This window comes from Brassica napus, chromosome C5, assembly GCF_020379485.1.
Source record: "Brassica napus cultivar Da-Ae chromosome C5, Da-Ae, whole genome shotgun sequence".
Taxonomy (NCBI): Eukaryota; Viridiplantae; Streptophyta; class Magnoliopsida; order Brassicales; family Brassicaceae; genus Brassica; species Brassica napus.
Genome location: NC_063448.1, coordinates 33,512,627 through 33,535,300, shown reverse-complemented (window position 1 = coordinate 33,535,300; position 22,674 = coordinate 33,512,627). Strand labels below are relative to the sequence as shown.

Sequence of the window (22,674 nt, the reverse complement as noted above, 5' to 3'; positions counted from 1 at the left end):
AGTTATTCTTGGAGTAGAGGGATCATGATGAGCGTTTGCGGATTGTGTATTGATGCATGAGGATCAGGTCATTCTATATACATTGCATCAGTTGAGACCTCACGAGACCCACTATCCTATTCATGATTCGTAGTGGCTGCAGTGGTATTTGCGTTATAGTTTGGAGATTGTAATTGTACAGGAAGGAAGTTCAGATTCTCTGGGATCATTGGAGGCTGAAATCTATCTTCATTCATTAAAACTTGTACTTGGACAGTGCAGTTGGATTGAGTTGGTAGCAGGCTACAGTTTGGATATTGCATACCATCTGGTAAAGACAACCAGGTGACAAATGCCTTGGGCAGGCACATGAGCGACGTATCAGGAACCAAAGAGGTTCATGAGTTTACTGGGATATTTGCTAGTCTCAGATTGTGTGCCATTACTGTCGATGGAGAGACAGATGGCCTTGGGACTTTGGAGCAGGCAGTTTTGCAATGGAGGATACCCCAAGCGCATGTTAGCGTTATGGCTTTGTAAGACAATCGAGATTGGGAGTATTGTTATCATAAGTGTTGAGCGGGATGTACATGTACCGAAACCGAGTTGTGTGTTGGACGATAAGCTGTTAAGAAAAGGGATCTTACAGCAAATACATCACTCGTGTTTCTCTACCCATCGGGAACACCAAGGGGTACAAAGATATGAAGTGTTAACTATAATTGGTCTAGTATGAAGAGAGTTGTAGCTTCATTGCGTCACAGTGTCAGACATGTCAGATGGCTATGACAGAGGATCAGTTATCTATCATGTTATTTTTGAGCTTGCTTTTGCCGGAGTAGAAATGAGGCATGGTGATTATGGACATTGTTATTGGATTTTAAATCACCATATGTGGAAAGGATGCCGCTTGGGTAGTCATGGATAGACTTACCAAGTCAGCCCATTTCCTAAGTAATTAAGAAGACAGTCAGAGCTAATCAGTTGGAGCAGACCTACATTATTGAGTTTGGGAGGTTTCGTGGATGTAAACATTGTATCGGATTGAGACTCGAAGTTCACGTCTACATTTTTGGAGTCATTCATAAGGAACTTGGGACAAAGTTCCACAGGAATACAACTTATTATCATCATACAAATGGTTAGTCAAAGAGGACTATTCAGACTTAGAGTACATGCTCAGGGATTGCGTCTTACAGTGGGATGGAAGATCGGAAAGCATTACATCTAGCAGAGTTTGCCTACATCGACAACTATCGTTCGAACATTGAGATGACACCGTATGAGGCTATTTATGGTAGGCCTTGTCGTATACCACTTTGTTGGACCAAAGTAAGGGAGTGACATGAGTTGAACTATTAATGGTTCAAGAGATGGTATAGCAAAAGGACATGCTCAAGGATTGGCTTTGGGAAGCCCATGACGGCAAAGGATTTATGCAGCGAAGCGCCATAAGGATTTGGAGTTACATATGAGTGATCTAGTGTACCTGAAAATAATGACATTTCAGGGAGGACTTAAGACTCATAAGTTGAAGCAACTAAAACCCAGGTACATTGGACTGTATCCTCTGGTGGAGCGAATTGGAGCAGTTGATTGCAGTTATTTTATCAGCAGTGTATCAAACTTCAATGACGTGATCCAAGTGAGATCAAATTCAGATGAGGATTGACTATCCGAAGATTTTTTTTTTTTTTTTTTAGGACGGTATTGAACAGCCGACTCAGGATTTGAATTCGAGGACGAATTCCTCGTAAGTGGGGAAGAATTGTAACGACCCTGATCTTGTTTTGGTAGAGCCTTTTTGGTTTTATTAAAACTAAAGCCCAATTCTCTCTTTTTATTTTATCCCACATTGGAAGTTTAGAAAACCTACCTCTTTTTCCTCCCTCTATATAAGAAACTCAACACTTCTCTTTATTCTCATCAAGTCAAAGTATTTCTTTGCATGTGACGAGTTGTTGTTGAATTATCCGACGACCAGTCACTAGTGAATTTTTCCGGTGGGATTTTCGGGTGAGCTTCCGGCAAGATTTCTAGGCGAGTTTCCGGCGGGATTTCTGGACGAGCTTCCGGCTGGTTTTTCTAGTAAGTTTATCGCTTCCATATTCTAGTTTTAGGAAAATATTTTAGGGAAGTTACTATTTTAGGAAAGTTTCTAATTTAGGAAATAAGTATATTAGGGAAGTTTCATTTTTGGAAAATTGCTATTTTAGGAAAGTTTTCATTTTTGGAAACTTTATTTCTTGAGACTCTGAGCCTAAGTCGTTGATCTCGTGATGTAGTTGACCATCTCCCGTCGATCATTCCAGCCAGTGACTAAGGTGAGGGTCTATTCCGTAAATCCCGTACCAGTGTAGAATTCTCTCTGTCGTAGTTTAGATTTCGAATCATGATCCGTCAGTTTGAATTGAGTCTTGATTGTTAGTTAGTTCATTCATTGTAAACTTGAACTAGGGGTCTAGAGGATTCAACCGTTGATTTGATTGTGTGATGTTAAGATATGCGATATATATATGTAAGTATACATAGTTATGAGTAGGGACTATGTGAGTGGGCGGGGGTCCAGAGATGTCTGGACTAGCGACGCAGCTTTGGTGGGCGGGGGCTCAGAGACGTCTGGGCTAGCGACGCAGATTGTGTGGGGCGTGGGTGCAGAGACGTTTGCATTCGACGCAGCTTTGGAGGGCGGGGGTACATAGACAGACTGTACTAGCGACGCAGCGTATGTATATATATATCCGTATGAGGAGATGCGGGGTTTATGGACTAGCTATATGCTATCATCGCATTGTTTGTGTTGTGTGATGCTTTAGGCATCTTGTTTGTTCATGTTAGAGCTAAACTTCCATAGTGGGAGTTCTATTTACTCAAGTCAGTGGTTTGCGTGTTTAGCATCCCATACCTCACGGAGTAACTCCCCTGTTACTCACCCCTCCTTTCCTTCCCCTTTCAGATGAGACTGACGAGCATGAGTGATTGCTATCGGCTGGTGCTTTGGGAGGTTTATTTCTGTCTTTTTTAGACTTGCGGATTTTATGCTTTTATCGATATTTTCGGGATTTATTATGTTATTTGGATTTATGGCTATTTATTTGATTACGACTTTGGAGTTGACTTTTGAGAAGAAATAAATGGAGATTTCAGACTTTTTATTTATTTAAGTTATTTCGGAAAATACGGGTGTTACACATACATTCTCTGCCATTAACAAGGAGCTGAGGACCTATCCGTTAACAAAAAATAAAAACATGAGTTGTTGACCGAGTCTTAGGTTTTCAGATTTAACCAAAAAAGAGAGGAGATGCCACAGTTGGTTGTTTATATGACACCAAAAAAATACCACAAAAATAAATAGAGAAACAACTTAAAAAACTAAATGTGAACCTTAAGATTTGGTTCAAATATAGGAATTAAGTTTAGGAGAACTTTGAAATCAGCCTTTACAGTTAGTTCTTACCCAAAAATTGTTAGATCTTTTCTCATAATAATATTATTGTTAAAACAATTCCTAGAGCATAACAATAGTTTTTCTAAAGCTATATCTGGTCACATACAAATAGTTTATCTAAATCTTCTTATTATTATTATTGTTATAAACCAAATGATGATCGACCATGGACAAGCCCGTACTGCAGGCCCAATCCGGGACATGATAAAGACAACCAGAGACTATGTGTTTATCTAGTATATATTCCATGTATATCTGTAACATAGTGTTTATCCTTATCCTTATCTTGTTAGGATAAACATGACCTTATGACGGTCTAATACCTTGTATATATATGGACCTTCTGGTCGACAGTAATGAGAACAGAAATATTTCCCCAACACTTCATTTACAACACGTTATCAGCACGACGTTGCTCTCATAAACCCTAACCCTAAAAACCAGAAATAAATCCGAGTAGTAAAAACCCTAATTCCCGACAAACTTCAAACAGCTCTATCCCTCAACTCCGGTGGATCCAGACGACGAGCCAGATACCAAATTAAAGCTCTTGACGAGACGAAGCCAACGCCGCTAACCCCGCATCAATCGGAGTTCGGACGCGCCCCCACGCTCAGCTACAATACAGGCGGAAAATTTGTTCCAGAAACCAAAATCTCTCTCAACCATATACCAGTCTCCTATTCCAACAAGCAGCAACAAAAACAATAATTCCGAGCAATCCATCAGCTAACCAGGAAGATCTCTAACTGATAGACCGATCAACCCATCAAAAGTTTTCAGGTATCATCGAAAACTCATCTAAAACCCATAAAGTATTAAATACCCCCATCCGCAGCCATGTAGCTATATTTAGCAACATGTCTCTGCAAATAAAATAAAACCAGAAACCATAAACTCTTTAAAATCTCGAACCTGAACTTGTTTTGAACATGTTCTTAATCTGAAACTGATTTTAAAATTGTTTAAAACTTTTCCTGATGATAGTTTCACATTAGAACTGTTTAGGATTGAAAGTTAAACAATTTTTTTTTTAAATCTGACTGCTATATGTTGAAAGAAACCGACTGTTACTTGCTTAAACTTATCATTATTGTCCTGTTTAATGTTCTTATCTGATCTGAATCAACTAGAACTGTTAAGGACTGCATGTTACATAATTGTTTTTGAAAATCTGATCATGGTTTCATAAATTAATCCGAGGTTTTACCTCCTGTTCTTGTCTGAGAAATTTGTTTTCCTGATGATTGATAACGACTAGAACTTGATTAGGATTGAAAAAAAAATATTTTTTAATATTTAAAATCGAAATATCAGAGATATATCTGAGAAAATATATTTATTTTTTAAATCGAAAAGTATATAATAAATTGCTTGAATAAATCAAATCTTCCTGATTTTTTTTAAGTCACAATAATTTCTGATTTGATTATTTTTCGAAAAAATAATAATAAATATATGGTATATTTTTCGAAAACCCTAACCTGATTTCATGATTGAATTGGTTTGCTTGATTGCATATTGTTTGCATACTAATATTGCATACTGAACATGAAATCTCGACTGTTAGGGATATAGATCATTCATAGTTTTCAAGCAATCTGATCTGAACTGAAAAAAAAAATCATTATACTAAATGATCCGATCCAATGGGATGAAGAAAATATGGAACATTTTCCTGATCATCTAAGATAGAATCCCTAACGGCCTTGAAACCTTGTGTTTGAAATAAGAGGACCTTAAATCTGAAAAATACATTGATCCACACCTTAAACCGTATGGTTTTAAGAAAATGCATCATTTAGAAATTTTTTTTCTTTTGGTCCGTGTGTGGCATTGATATGAAGCATGAAAAATTTCAAAAAGATTACTTGATTAAGACCTGTTTTGAATAATGATTTCAGATGTCGAGTTTCATACCCTCAGATTACAAAGCCCTTGATCTCTCTGGAGATAATTATCTTGATTGGGCTATAAACACTTCAGCCGTCTTGAAGTCTAGAGGACTTGGGAAGTGCATCAAGTATGGCAATGACACCCTTGCGTGTGAAAGACACAGAGCCATAATGATTATGCGACACCATCTCTGTGAGGACCTAAGAGACGAGTTTGGATATGTTAATGATCCTCATAATCTCTGGTCATTTTTGAATTCTAGATTCTGTGAGCCATTGTTGCACGAATCCAAGAAAAAATGGGAAGCTCTAAGGTTCCAGGATTATGAATCCGTGGACAATTATCACTCTGATCTTATGAGAATCACCTATAGTCTTAGACTATGTGGTGAATTGGTAACAAACGAGGATTTGTTAAACAAAACTCGTGACACATTCCATTCAGAGGAAGTGTTGTTATCACATCAGGCCAAAGGTTTCACCACCTATTATGACCTGTTCTCATATTTATTAGACATTGAGCAAAAGAAGCAGAAAAGGATGGATAACATCAGACGGTTTAATGACATCATGGAGATATATTATGAAGTACTAGACAGTGAGATGAAAATCCCTGAAGCTAATAAAGCCACATTTGATAAGAAGAGATCTGAGGAGGATTCCGAGTGGACACTCATGGACCATGAGGTCGGATTATACATTGAATAATTTTCCGACATTCTGATTTTATGTTTTCATATCTGATTTGATTTATTTGTTATTCATTTATGTTATTGAAATAATAAAAACGATTTTGTTTTTATATATTATCTTGCTTGGTCTTGCTTGATGATTCTTGATTAAATAACAAATAAAACCTTAATAAAAGGATAATCAGTCCACTGATAGTTGATTTCATGCATGGTTTAACTTTACCTTGATTGTATAGGTTTAACTTTACCTTCCTGCAATCACATAAAATCAATTGTTGGGTGTAGACTAATGAGTCAGTTCACTGATAGATTGATTTCTCGCATAGATTTAACTTCATCTTGATTGTATAGGTTCAACTTTACCTTCCTACAATCACTTGAAATCAATTAATTGGTACTGACAATGGCAAAAGACACGACATTATTCAGACCCATTGAGTTATAAAGATTTATAACATTCTACATTGAACCAGTGAGCAAAGAAAATACGATTCCTTTCAGATTTTTGAAAAATCGCCTAAAAGCATTATGAATGCCTATACCCATATTTTCTACTGATTTATTCTATGCTAAGGATCAGTATGAAAGAGGCATAAAGCCATGGTAACCAGTATGGTTCACCACGAAATAAACACTTATGGCATGACCAGATTAGCCATCTTGATCCAAAACATGATGAAAAATTAATTAAGGCACAAAAGTGATCCCATAAAATCTCACAATGTGTTATAAGTACACAAAAGGGAAAATCACTAAAATAATTAAGGCTCCACTGTCCTAAGCACTACGAAATTATGAGTATGTTCATGAGGGGGAGAGAGGACTAAAACCCACAGTCCATGATCATATCATAAATTCGGATTCCATGGTTTACAACCATAATATACACGGCTGGAAAGCTTTAAAGCTCTCACTAATGGTACATCACCCACGTCCAGCCTAAAGCTTAAGGACATTATGTATATAAATATTGATTTACATCAGGCCATACATGTAAGCATAGACATTCCCACCTCTGAATGATTAAGGGTCATAAACCAGACATATACACAAACCATCTTAAGAAAATACGAATATTCCACCACATATATGTGTGCCATTTAAGATGGAACCTCAGATGAGGATTGGGAATATATATTAGATAAATAAGACTTCCTCCACGAAACTATAATGTATCTTGTGCCAAACATGGATGATTTAATCAAGTGGCCAAGAACACAGATTACAAAAGATAGTAATCTGATTATCCAACTTTGAAAGGAGAAAGTTATCAGGCTGATAAAGAGTAAAGAGTAAAAGAGAAATATAATGGTATCAACCATAGTTGTCTTGGCAAGATCCTCAGACCAAAGATTATGATCTAGACGTTCTAAAAGAATATGATCAAAAGATATAAAAGCTAGCAGAAATATATGCCAGACACACTGACCCGAAAAGAAAAAATGACTATGTCATACCAGCTTAAGCACCACGAATTAGATGTCTAAGAGACACAATCAAGTTGCTACAATGTCTATTAGAGATAGACAAATAAGTTCCAAATAATAAGGAACCTCGGAAAGTAATGAAAGGTGCTCAGAATCGTACAAATCCGAGTTCATAAGAGAAACCAGTTCAGACAGAGAAATAAGGTTGCGCAACCACACATCTAAGGTACCAGACCATGTAGTTTGGGACGCCAAACTGCAAGGTATAAAGGTCTTGGATAATAAGATCTCAAAATCTAATTAGATCATGTCTGGAACAGTATGAAACTAAAGATAAAGAGTGTTAACACCAAAGATGTATTTACATACATAAGAGCTCATAAAAGATTGTAGTACTTGGGATTTGAAGGATATAACCTGAGGATCATGAACCCACGTAGAGTACTCATAAAACCTATATAGGGACGTGGGGTGTTCAAAGAATTCAAAGTAATTATAAGACAGATGGGCGTAGTAACCATGTACATACAGAAAAGCCATCTAAGAAAGAAACCAGTGAATGGATCTTGTGAGATAAGAAATTCCGTGAGATTAAAGGACATGACCACATGGTATAGTGTGTCCATGTTCCTTCTAAATAACGTTCAAGTATAGCTTGATTACACAAGGATACTCACAAGGACCAAGGAACAATTTATAAAGAGATATGCTCCTATATGGTGGATGCTACTACAGAAAATCAAGTTTGATTTTGTCTGGATATTTACTAAAGAAATAATGGTGTAGTAAGCAGCAAATGGATCACTGGATAAAGGTATCAACGTACCATAGAAATATGAGAAAGAAATTCTCATAGAACAAGCTTTGTTCCTAAGTTGTTTATGGATTGTAATATACAGCAGCTGTAAGTAATATGAAAGACTAAGTATTTACTTAGTGCAGTCAGTCCATACAGAAAATATTATAATTCCTTGTGATCATAATAAAGACCAACTGAGAGAAAAAGGTTTAATGGTTCAAAGGTTCAATAATACAAGTTATCGATTGATTAAACAGGCTATGTTTTACATATGGAAAGTCTGTAGAAAAATCATAGCACGCCTAAGTGAGAACCATAAACCAGGATATTGACCAGAAGGATGTCTGGTCGTGGCTTAATGATGATAAGCATTGCTAAAGCAAGAAAAGATCGATAACCATGTACAAAGGACATGAGTGTATGACTGCGAATTCATTGTGTGATGAGTTTCATTGCAGCAAATAATTATTGATGGTATGACCTTAGACACTCATGATTATGAACGAATATAGACAAGGTCTATAGCTCAACATGGATCGACAAAAGAAAATAAAGAATGATTGGTTACAATGGATAAATCCATTGGCACATACGAAGAGATATAAGTCCGAATGAACGAAAGATATGAAGTAAAGTTGTTCGTATGTGTTCTGGGTCTATGACTCAATATATATTGAATGTCCACGTTTTGGGAAAGCCATATAACCAAAGAGAATCCGTGGGACATGAAAAAGGACCTGCAAGTAAAGTTTTATTGCAGATTATAAAGTCCATCCGAGCACCGTTTGAAGCACCATCAGTTCAACCAAGACATGGAGTGATCAGCAGCAAAGATGTACATCCTGACCACATCTTAATGGAGTTCCAAAAGACATACCAACGTCCAAGACTTACAAGTTCATTCAAGGAGAATCCAGCTGATCATCTTCACCAAGTCATAGGCAACTTCAACGTTCAAGAAGACTCGGATACCAGATGGGAATGCGTCTACTACAGTGATGCATTCATCTGGGGGAGTTCATGTGTTGTACTCTTTTTCCTGTCCTTGGTTTTCCATTTTGCCACATTGGTTTTGGGGTTTTTCAGGAGAGGTTTTAATGAGGCAACATTAAGCATGCAACGAACCTGTACCGGATGTGTCGATCAAGGGGAAGTGTTATAAACCAAATGATGATCGACCATGGACCAGCCCGTACTGCAGGCCCAATCCGGGACATGATAAAGACAACCAGAGACTATGTGTTTATCTAGTATATATTCCATGTATATCTGTAACATAGTGTTTATCCTTATCCTTATCTTGTTAGGATAAACATGACCTTATGACGGTCTAATACCTTGTATATATATGGACCTTCTGGTCGACAGTAATGAGAACAGAAGTATTTCCCCAACACTTCATTTACAACAATTATCTAAAGCTTCTTATACAAGTAGTATAACATTTCAAATTTCAAAATATTATTATTTTTCTAAAATTATACAATTGTATTACTAAATCTTTCCAAATTTCTATAATTTAAAAAAAAATTAAATATCTAATCGTAAGATCATTAGTTTCTTATATGTCTACAAATTTAATAAATATTATTTAAGCTAAATTTTGATAATTATACAATTTTATTAGTTATAACAAATTGGTTTCATATATATAAAATCTATACTAAATATTAGTAAGAAAATAGTAAATCTATAATATTTAATAAAATTTATTTTTAAATATAAGTTCGATTTAAAATTTTTAATAAAATTTATTTTTAAATATAAGTTAGATTTATAAAAATATGAAATTAAAAAAAAAAAGTGTGGTCCAGCATAAACTATTTGTAAGTAGATAACAAAGCTTCCACTTATAATAGTATTGATATGTATTATAAGGAAATATATGTGACCTATATATATTAATTGTAATGTTCAGATTAATTCATAGTCTATCTATTAGGAAACTATATTATTTGCCATTTCCAAAAGAAAATATTAAAAAAATACTACTCAATCATTTCGTATTGAAAATATGTCTGTTATTACAACTTATAGTTTGTTTTCAAATATTTCAAAATGCCAAACATGCTTCTGATACCACTCAAATTACCATAAGAAGTGATTTATACTCTCTCAAATAAGAGGTCGAGTTGTAGTACTTAGGGATCAAATTCACATGGAGCTAGGGAACCTACAGATTCTAATATGATTTGTTAAGCAAAGATGTTTTACGAGTTTTAAAAGTAAATTGCAGTTTTATATTGAACAAGTGTTTGTTCAATAGCAGGTTTTTGGGGTTTTTGGTGCTTTAAAGAAATGGCTAGACTTAGGGGTTTTATTCAGGAAAGTTGGAATTATAATCCTATAGATGCCTAATGAGTTGCTTGCATGATAATGTAAAGCTCAACTATTTGATCAACAAATCTTTCAGCTCTCGCGAGCATTGACTTGTTGTCTATTAACTAGATCTATGATCTCAACTCTCATTATATTGATCTATAGAAAGTGTCGATCGACGTTCCAATGGGAATATCGATCGATACACCTTTTGCACCGTCGATCGATTATTCAAGTGTGATATCGACCGACGTGCTCTAGTCAAGCTTTATGCGTAGGTTGAATGAATGCTTACTAAGCTTACCAGACCAGCTCTCGCCTTACTCGTAGCAAGAAACATAGCTCTATTAGAATGTTTTCAGGATGAGAATTAAGCTATAGCTTTTATCAATCAATCCAAGGGCAGGTCCTAGGTAGCTAATCTAGACACAAGCATTTATGAACAATCCTAAAGATGATCATCACAACTCAGCAATCTATAGTTGGAGCTAATCCCTCCTAACCTATTTAAACCCTAAAATCTAATAAGAGAACTACTCAGACATGGCTAAGCAATTCATAACAGCAATTAAGTATAAGAACTTCATAGAATAAAATATAGATATCAATGGAGTTCCAATCAAAAATTATAACTTTGGATCTTCTCTCCTATCTATCAATAAAACAGTGAAACACAAAGAAAAGCACTCTCTGCCTCTAACATGGCGGCAGAGCTTATATAATTAGGGTAAAACTCGTCAGGGGCAATCTTGTAAAATAGTGAATTCTTGGGCTTCAAGTCGGCTGTGACCAAACGGGCTTTCTGCGCGCTTCGCTATCGATCGACACCATGTCTTGTATATCGATCGATTCTAGTTCTCCAATATCGACCGATAGTCGATCTCGATGGTCATCTCGGGTGCTTACTCCAAATATCTCCAAAATGCTCCAAAATCATCACTTATCTCCAAAACATTCTTGATCTTATAAATATAATAAATATAATCTATAATAATATAATTATTAGTAAAAACACCTATAAACTATGGATGAAAATGAGTCAAATCCATAGTCTATCAACTCCCCCAGACTTACCCTTTTGCTTGTCCTCAAGCAAAACAAACAGGCAGTCTCTTTGAAAGAGATTTTAAAAACAGCAGGGACTCTCATGATTTAAAACTTAGAATCATCACCTCTACAATAATGCAATCCACATCTAAGAAGTCCTAATTACAAAAGTACATCATACCATATCCTAGCTTAGCAACCAAATTCATCTAGCCAACAACTTAGCATAATCTTGTCTTTCATTCCCCTCTACCAACCTCATTTCTTAGCATAAAATAAAAGTGAAGGCTTTACCTTGGGAGTATCGATCACAAGATTCTAGGATTTTCAAACAAGTATCTGGACCTGCAGGTAAACATTAGTTCCTATCTTTTCTCTCTACAAATTTTCTCTTTTGGTCAAAGTTTACTTATATGCATGATCATTAACCAAGATTGGACAGGCTTCCATGAATCAAGCCTTAATGGTTGTTGCCACCAAGTCATGTTCACTTTTTTTTTACCTATATCCTAGGATTATTTGTGAAGCAAGCCTTAATGGTTGTAGCCACCAAGTCCTGTTCTAATCCTTCAAAAATCACCAAACAGACAATACCCAAATTTGCACTGGCTTCATCTGCTACGACCACCACGTAAGCCCTATATTAAAACTTTAGCATATACATATATATGTTTTTTTCCAATTTGGCCTATTTGGTTTAAACTAATCAATATTCACTTAATTGGTTCGACACAAAAAAAATGTTCACAACCAGGGACAACTATTGGAAAGTCGGGTCACCAGAAACATTCAGCCAAATGACCCAAAATATTTAACCGAAGGAGATATGTATGAATTTTCAGGATTTTCCGTCCTACACAATCCACGACAACGAAAACTCACCCAACTCCCGTGTTATATTCAGATCGACCACGAGACAAAAATTTCGAAAGTTACAGACATAGGTCCAATCTTTCCAATTCAAAATTTATCTCCTCAGAGTTACAAAAGTTTACTACGCTTAGCCACTACACCCACCTACTTACAAGGTAAATCACTCAGCACAATTTCGATTAACAAACATGGATTGTTTTTTATAAACCAAAAACAATGCGCAAATGTCGTTGGGCAAATATGCATGATGCAAAAAAACAAATCCATACCAACGAGAAGTAAATACAGAAGTCACAGTTGGTCTTTTGCTGAACAGGTAATTCTAACACAAGAGAAAGAAGAATAGGAAATTTAAAGTTGTCAGGTCGACAATGGTTAAACTTATGCTGTGCGATAAGCAGGCAGCAGAATTCATCATCCGACAAAGCAAGAAGAATAGGAAATTTAAAGTTGTCATCTTCACAAGCATAATTCATAAACTTTTTAAAGGTAAATAATTTTTTTAAACACATACAAAGTTAAACAAATCAATATTTGTTTTCCTCAATAGAAAAATAATATACAGTATTTTTGCAGGAAAACTACAACTCAATTCATCACCAGCAACGAAATTCTACTTCAACAAATTAATCGAATACATCAAGCAATTCAAAGGACGAATAAGAGATCAAATAGAACCATGAAGTGAAGAGGGACTTTATTTCTTACAATACCACTAAAGAGAACTCAAAAGAAAAGAAGCTATCCAACCATCATTCGGTTTATTATTCTCATTCCCACACAACTTCATACTTGGATTTTTTAGTTTTTTAAAACTTTACCATTGATTGTTATTTTAAAGTATTTGATCCTAATTGACCCCAATGTTAAATACACAATGTTCATATACAAGAATATAAAGAATAAATATAGTCTTTGTCAATTGAACATCAAACATTTTCCGCACGTAATGCGGACATCGGATCTAGTACGTATAAAGACTCGATATCGTATAGTTGTAAACTCACTTGAGCATTAATCAGTTTTGCATTTTCGCGCTCTTCTGTTTCAATTTCAGATTCCTTTAGCCTATTGGAGCGAGTGTGTTCAAACAGCCGTGTATCTCATCAACCGTACTTCTTCTCCTCTTTTACAAGATAAATCTCCCTTTGAACTTCTCACTAACCATGCTCCTTCTATTATCATTTGCGTGTCTTTGGTTGTTTGTGTTTCTCTTCTACTTACTCAAAGATCAAAAAAAAAAATTTCTCCTCGGGCTGATCCATGTGTCTTCATTGGTTATCCTCATGGATATAAGGGTTACAAAGTCCTCCACATAGCTACCGAAGAGATCTCCATTACTCGCAATGTTGTCTTCCATGAAGTTGTTTTTCGCTTTCATAAAAATCTTCTTCTTCCGCGTCATTACACTGCATTTTTCGATCAAGACATGCTTACTTTACCTGTTCCAGACTTCTTTTCCAGCTTTCTTTGACATTGGTTCCAACATTCCTTCTTCTGTTTTTCCAGACAATGTTTCTCATAACTCACATCCTTCATCTCAATCATCTATTGTGTATGTTTCTCTTCCTTCACAGAATGATAATCCCATTCCTGGTACTCGATCTAAACGACAAACAAATGCACCAGCTTATCTTGATCAATATCATTGCTATCTTTTGGATGAAATTCTCAGCATTCCCCTTAATCTTACTCATACTAAATCTTACCCAATCTCTGCTTTTTGTCTTATGACAAATATGATACCTCTCATAAACAATTTATCCTTTCTATAACCACTACCAAGCCATCTGAAACCCATAAGGAGGCTGTTATGTCTGATAGATTCAAAAACTCCATGAGGTGTGAATTACTTCTCTAGAAGACTCGGGGACTTGGTCTGTTTGCTCATTGTCTCCAGATAAACACCGACTGGTTGTAAGTGGGTACATACCTACAAATATAATCCTGATGGCACAGTTGAAAGGCTTAATCTCGCCTGGTCGTGAAAGGATATACACAGTTGGAGGATTCGGAATGCTTGGACATTTTCTCTCATGTTGCCAAGTTAGGCACCTTCAGGGTTATTCTTGCGGTTGCAGCTGCTAAAAGCTGGTCTCTTTCTCAGTTGGATATCAGTAACGCGTTCTTGAATGGGGTTGGTTGAAGAAATTTACAAGCGCCTTCCTGAAGGTTATGAAGAACTTACTAGCAAGAAGTGTCCACTTAACTCTGTTTGCAAGTTCAAAAATCCCTCTATGGCCTTAAACAGGCTTCTAGACAGTGAAATCATAAACTTTCCGATGTGATTCTTGGTAATGGGTTCACTAGAACACATTCAAATCCTTCATCATTCGTCAAGTATGTGTACCAAGTGACGTAGATGACATACTAATTGTCTCTAACAATGATTATGCAACTGCTGCTTTCAAAGATATTCTCAAGTCTGCTTTCAAGTTGAGGGATTTTGGTCAAGCTTAGAGATGGCAAACAGTTTTATCCCTCATGTCCCGTTCCGTACAGCAGCGGGTTCGTCTTCAAATGGGTCACGGCCAGTCAGGCCCGCGCGGGCCGCGGTCTCCGAAATGACTAACCCAATCCCGTACCGCAATATTAGTAGGCCTTCGCAGGTCATCGCGGGACCTCTGATCTTCTACTGCCTGCACGAGATGCGAGAGAGTGAACAGTATGTTTGATGTCTACTTTAGGCTATTAATTTAACGAGAGATATACATTGATATGGTACTTTGAAGGTTAAGAGAACTTTTTCTTATCAACTAAGACAAAGAGAACATGATAAATTATTTCAGTTAAAGAAACTAAACTCAGAAGTGTCACGCCGTCAATCTTCGAGTACATGACATGATTCCAACCAGTACACATACTCGTCCATGTCGCTCGGACCAGTACACATATTGTTCCAATTCAAACTCTCTGTAATACTTACCAGTCCAATGACGATGATGAACTTTGTCTTCCTCATTAATCAACTCAACGCCATAAGGAGGTTATGTGAATGGACTAGGACCAAGAAACCATTCCACAATACTTGTGTTCTCTTTATGTGACACCATATCTAGAGAAAAGAAAAAAACGTTATAAAAAATAGTTGAAAGTTTTCATCAAGAAACATAAACCTATCAATAGACAAATCAAACTACACTTGTTTAAACTCAAATCAATCAGCTTCGTGTTCCCTACACTATTTACATAAACTAGATACAGCAACTAAAGTCATCAAAGCTATTGAATCAAAAATTATAAAGTAAAACTCAATAAAAGCTTTTGAAATCGCGAAGATGAATAGTCGAACACATGAACAATTGCTTGGAGATTTAGAGTAGACTTGAAACTAATGATCTTTCCACTTTGAATCAATTTAAAGGATAATAAATCACACCATAAATCTGAGAAGAAGAAGAAGAAGAAGAAGAGAACCTCGATGGTGGATTGAAGAAAAAAAAGCTCCAGTGGTAGCTTGACGAAACAGAGAAGTTCCGGTGGTGGCTAGAAGACGCAGAGAAGCTCCGGTCAAGGATTACTTTCCGAATAGCCATCTTCTCACGTGTCATCATCTGGACTGACAAAATTGAAGGTCTGTTGCGGTCTTATGCGGGACCCGCGGTACAACCTAGGCCCATTCCGCTTTTGGCCCAGTCCCGTTTCAACCTGTCCCGCAAGGCCGGTTTTTTTTGTGGGCTTAAGAAATGCTGTCCCAAACCCGCCCCGCTACAGTTTTTATTGGGCCAGACCCGTCCAGGTTCCCAATTGCCATCTTTAGATGTACGTCTCGATACCTGTAAACCAGACAAAGCTCTTGGTAAATCCTCGCACGCCTTGACCCGTGTAGAGTAAAGGAAACAAATATTGTAAAGGTGATTTATAGTTCCGTAGGATCCATAAGAGTAATTCAAGGAAAAATTAATGAGTATTTTTGATATTCCTTGTGCTAAGAATGGTTCAACATGGATGTATACTATCTTAGCTTTTAATTATTAGCCAGATAACTTCGGTGAACAAATTTTATAAATCATCTTTTTGGACGTATACTAAGTAGACCAAAGAATTATACATATGCACAAATCCAATATACTAAAATATCATCATCTCTAAACATGTCTCGTGATGTATCCCAATATACCAAAACTATATTGTTTCTTTTATCAATATGTGGCTTTTAATTTTTTTTAAAAAAAACTCTGCAAGTATATAATAATAACATGCAAGCTTTAATTCGGGTATTCGAGTATATGTTTTGGTTTTTTCGAATATTTAGGATTCCAAAAGACTGAAAATACCCAGAAGTGATCTGAAAACTTAAAAATACCTTAAAATATTCAAATACCTAAAATTTTATCCAAAATCTGATATGAGGACTCGAAACTACCAAAAAAATTATCCGAATATCCGATTATATTTCAGAAAGTATGTAATGTTACCCTAAACTCGAAACTATAACTGCAAACCCTAACCCAAGAAATAAAACTATTCGTAATACCAAAAATATACTATAATACTCAAATATAATTAATTTATACAAGAAATTTTAGGTATTTCAAATATCCGATGGGATCACGGGTTAGACAAGACCCGAAACAAGACCTGCAAGTCAAATTTTTTACATAATAGGTATTTTAGCCTAGACTTAGCCAACCGAGCCTGTAATTTTTGGTATGTTCTGATTCGGGTTTTGTGAGATTAAAATGCTCAAGGCTATGAAAAACTAATATATATTTGTATTGTTTTAATTATATTTTAAAGAATAAACCGCGTTTTCAAGCGCGGGTCAAGATCTAATTTGTATCTTAAACCCCAAGTAACTTTGATCTTCCGGGGTCATCAAAGAACTTATAAACTAATCTAAGTTTGAATTATTGTGAGATTGCAAGTTGGTATCGATTTCAAAAGAGATATAATCTCAAAGTTTATCAATCAAAAAGCTCCCTACAATAAAGCTTACAGTTTTTTAAAATAGAAGTTGACCTACCGAGAATCCTAAAACCCTAACCTAACTCATAAGCAAAGCCGACATATATTCTATTAAATTAGGAACATGGCATATTTATATAGGTTTAGTCCAACTATTATTTTCAACAATACATACTTAAAAAAATAAACCATATATTTTCTAACTGCATCTAAATATTGAACAAGTCTAACCACGTTCAATACTATGCACAATCTTAATCTTCATAAGCAGAGCAGTTATTTTTCTTTGTCCAGTAACCACTTTCGTTTATTGTCAACTTTTTTACACCTGATTTCTCATCATCATCCTAACACTAAACGCTTATTGAGCAAAGGTTAGTGTTATGAACAGAAAGTGATGATGATCCCACCGGCACAAACAAGGTATACTAATTTTGAAGAATCATGATTACTAATGTAATCTAAGTTTGATAAACCCAGCTTAGCGAACTGGGTTGATAAAACCCATTTTACAAATAACTCATCGTAAACATCTAGCCGAAGTAATCAACCACAAATAAAAATCCTATTAAACCCTTTTTCAAATGTTTTAAAAAAAGTGCCATGTTTTAGAACGCGGCCTCGGCAGCCGGTTAATCACCGGAAAAGCATAGAGCGGCCAGGAACCGTGGTGATTTGGTGTTAATTGGGGAATAAAAAAAAATTGAAAGAACTCAACTTTTTGTAGATTTTAAGCTTATAATCACATGTATACTTTAGATTCATTATATTATACTGGAACCTGCAAGAATAACAAGAGAAATCAGTGATTTGACAAAAAAAAAACAAGAGAAATCAGTGCTGGAAAGGTTAACGAAATATTATGTCGCCACTGGGCTAAGTAAGAACAACGGTTTAATTGAAGGGCTAATTTGCGAAGTAGCCATATATCACATATAAATTAGGTAAGTAACATTGATTTTGACATAATGTAATGTCAGATATTTAATACACAATTCATCCGGTTCTACCATTTTTTTTAACAGGTTACCAGTTACAAGTGATATAGTATGTGACGTTGTGGATTTTGTGACAGTACGAGAATCACGTATTAAAACACAGCAACTGGAGAAAATAAATTTAGCGCAAATGGTTTATCTGAAGGCAGTAAAACAATTGAAGCAAATGATTGTCATGTTAACGTTAAAGCTGTGTCCATTTACGTAACAAATGTAAACATATGTTATGAAGTGTTGGTGTATAGGTATTATTCTATATACCCAAAATAGTATAGAATACACCCGTGATAAAAAAGATTATTCAAATTTTGTAATTTTACATGCTGACATTGAATTACTGCTTTGCTAGAGTGAATCCAAACCCTCTATACTAAACCCAAAACCATTGATCGAATAACCCAAAACAAAAATATAAACTCCAACCCAAATAGCAAAACATGGAAATAATACAATATTTTGTTCCATTTTACACGAGGCACATGAAATAGAGAAATTGTTGAACAAAATAAATAACATAATACATATTTGTGAAATTATAAAATATCAATAATTGCATGGAAGAAGTTATTGCTGACCTCAACCATACTCATTCACCTTAAAAATACTAAACTCTAAAATCTAATCACTAAACCCTTGCCCAAATATAAACCCTTGCCCAAATATAAACCCTAAGTCCAAATATAACTCCAAATGTAAGAACAAAATCCAAATAGAATTGAACAAAATAAATAACATAGTACATATTTTTGAAATTATAAAATATCTATAATTGCATGGAAGAAGTTATTTCTAACCTCAACCATACTCTTTTACCTTTTAAATATTAAACCTTAAACTCTAATCACTAAACCCTAAACTTTAATATAATAGAACAAGATAAATAACATACTACATATTGGTGAAATTATGAAATATCAATGATTGCATGAAAGAAGTAGTTAATGATAACCCTGACCATATCCCTCACCTTCTAAATATTAAACTCTTAACTCTAATTACTAAACCCAAACCCAAATATAAACCCTAAACCTAAATGTTAAAATCTAAAATACATAATATTATGGAACGATCATAGTACAATTTTTACAGGTTCAAAAACAAATAATGATAATGAGAAGTTAAGAAAATTACAAACTATATTTCTAAAACTATATTTCTAAAAAAAATACTTATCGTTTTAGTAACTGTCAAATGGAATGGAACTTTCTAAAATAGTATAGTAATAGAATATATCACACACTAAAATATAAATACAGATTGTTTTACATTCTATACATATAGAATAGAACACAACAAAAAAAATTGTTCATCTTCTTCGATCAACTTTAGGTAATTCACAGAGACAAAAGAAAAGTATTGTAACGACGAAGCAGCGGTGTGAGACGAAGCGCCGATGTGAAGGGAAAGAGGTTCGGGTTTCTCTGTTTGGATCTGTAACGATGTCTTTTCGCAATCAATTTTAGAATTGGGGAAGATGGTGGCGGTAGAGGATTTCAGAAGGAATAAACACATAGAAGGCCGACGACCCGACGCTGGCGACGATGTGGAACAAAACGGTGGGCTCGAAGAAATCGAGCAAACCATCGACGGTAACCACAATTTACTTTTGGGGGTTAATAATTAATTTTTTTAGTTTTTTTTAGCAGGTTGCGCTGGTTGATGCAAAGGATATTACATTATTAATATGTATATATAATGGCGTGTATATGTCTCTGGTAGGGTAAATAGCTAGTACGTGAATTATGCTTTTGTGTGTGGCTATATGGCCCAATATGCAAACGAAAAATTAAGATATAAACCTTAAATTACTCCCCAACCGGGGTTTAAATTTTAATTTAATTTTAAATTAAGTAGCTATATATGTATAAGTATAACTATAAAATTATTTTGATAAAACTTTAAATCATTTTTCAAATCTGAAAATGATATCAAAATAAAATGAAAAATTCAAAAATTAAAATAAAATATGATTAGACTAATTTATTTAGATAGATAGTAGAAAAAAAAATATGAATTTTTATGACTTAAAAAAAATCAGTTTATATTTATTTTTAACTTCAATTTGAGGACCGAGTTTTAATATCGAATTTGATCACCGATCCACTACAAGAAAACACCGGTATTCTGACGACAAATATCGTCGGTATATCCTCGGAATAACGGTATTCCGAGGACATACCGACGAGAATGGTCGTCGGAAATTTCTCGTCGGAAAGCAAAGTTTCCTCGAAATTTCCTCGTAAAATTCCGAGGGAATACCGAGAATTAAAGATTCCGAGGACATTCCAAAGAAACATTTCCTAGGACTGTTCGTCGGTATCTCCTCGGATATTTCCGATGGAACGGTCCTTGGAAACATTCCGAGAGAAAAGAGGTATCGGAATATTCCGACGAACTTTGGCCGTCAGAATATTCCAAGAAACCTTAGCCATCGGAATATTCCGAGGAAGTGATATTCCGAGGAGTTATGCCCTCGGAATATTCCGAGGAACTACGGCCGTATGAATATTCTGAGAAACATTTGCCGTCGGAATATTCCGAGGAAGTGTATCCGTCAGGATATTCCGAGGAGATATGCCCTCGGAATATTCCGAGGAAGTTGTTGTCGGAATATCCCGAGGGATACACTTCCTCAGAATATTCCCAAAAATATTTTTTTTTTTAAATTAAAAATTTATTTATTTTAATTGAAATTCGAAAATATAAAATTAAAATTGAAATAGAAAACATATTAGATAATATTCAAAGTTGTATATACCAAAATAAAACATTCAGAGTTTTTGAAAAAAAAAAGAAAGAAACTACGGGAACTGCTCGTTCGGGTACATCCTCTTCATCATCTCCATCATTTGCTCGTTCTGCTTCCTCGTTGCCTCCCATCCCGCCTCTTGATCCGCCATCTTTTGCTCCAACGCAGCTATGTGGTCATCTTTGTCCTTCAACTGGTCCATAAGCACTTCTGGATCAACATAGGGTTGTGGTGCAGAAGGAGGAACCGACCGGGCTCGACGACCCAAACCGACCAAAAGTCCCTTCTTTTTTGGAACCGACTGAAATAGAAAATAAACAAATTTAAATAATAGAAAAGATGATAAAATGAAAATAAAGAAATAAATGAATTGAACTCTTTTTATAAAGAACATACCGATTCAATGATTTCGTTGATTCGAATCTGGGACAAGTTGGTCGAAGCCGTCGAAGTGGCGTCCAGGTCGGTTTGAAGCTGAGATAGACGGGTCTCTTCGTCTTCCTTCTGAGTTTCGATCAGGCTGAGCACATCCCTCACAACACCATCATCAATCTCCCCGGTGTGCTTTTTGGTATGCGCCGTCTTCATTAGGACGAAATTATCAACCGGCTCGCCATCATTTTCATCCGCCTTGAAAAAAACAAAAGTTAAACAAACATTAGAAATTAAAAGAAATGCATAAAAAATAAAATAAAAATACTTAAATAATTAAAAAAAAAAAGATTGAACTTACCAAGCGATTCCCCAGAGTGGCAATAGTCTGGGCACCCAAATTGGGCTTGTACATGCCCTTCCCGCCACGATCGCTCTTGCAGTTGGCGGAGTTGGTCACGGAGGTAGCTTTCGTCTCGTCCTTATCCCAATGCACACACAACTCCTCCCAGACCATGCTGTTGATCGACTTCGGGACCTTTTAATAAAAAAAATATAAAATAGTTTAATAAATCCAAAAATAGTTTAATAAATTCAAAAAAATGTTTAATAAATTAAAAAAAAAACCTGGTTGATGAGCCACTTCTGCTTCCACTCGTAGATCTGCTTCCCATAGTTGTCCATAACTTTATGGACGAAGGCGTCACGAATAAAGTTCGTGTGATCGGGATTCCAGGTGAACTCTTGCTGAAAAAAAACACAATTGGTAGAAATTTTATATTAATGATTAAAAATATAAGTTAAAAAATTAGAATACTTACCGCAAACTGACGAAACCACATCTCCTGGTCCTCGGCAGGGAAGTGAGTGAAAGTCGGATATCCTTTGCTGAGGTTTGAGTACATCATATTGTTGATCCATGCGCTGATCCCGTTCCCGGATCGGTTGAACCTAATATAAGAAACAAATTATTAATAATGAATCAAATTTTAATGAAAGGAAAAAAAAAGACTTTTAATTACCATGTTTGACGTCGTCCCTTTGGACACGGAGTGAGATAGGGAAGATGCTCACGACCGGGCTGTTGAACCAACTGGGCAATAGTCATCACTCCCGGAACGACTGGATGAGCGGGAAGGGGTGCAGCAACGAGAGGGGGTGCAGC

The 22,674-nt window shown here is 35.6% G+C and overlaps 1 long non-coding RNA gene across 1 annotated transcript; it reads right to left on the bottom strand.

Moving 5' to 3' along the window:
• Positions 1–13,309: 13,309 nt before the first annotated feature.
• On the bottom strand, positions 13,310–16,050 carry LOC106416782. The gene is made up of 3 exons (XR_001283321.3): positions 15,900–16,050; positions 15,409–15,537; positions 13,310–15,121 (listed from the first exon to the last, which is right to left on the bottom strand). It is a non-coding gene; the product is annotated as an uncharacterized LOC106416782 (long non-coding RNA).
• Positions 16,051–22,674: the final 6,624 nt, after the last annotated feature.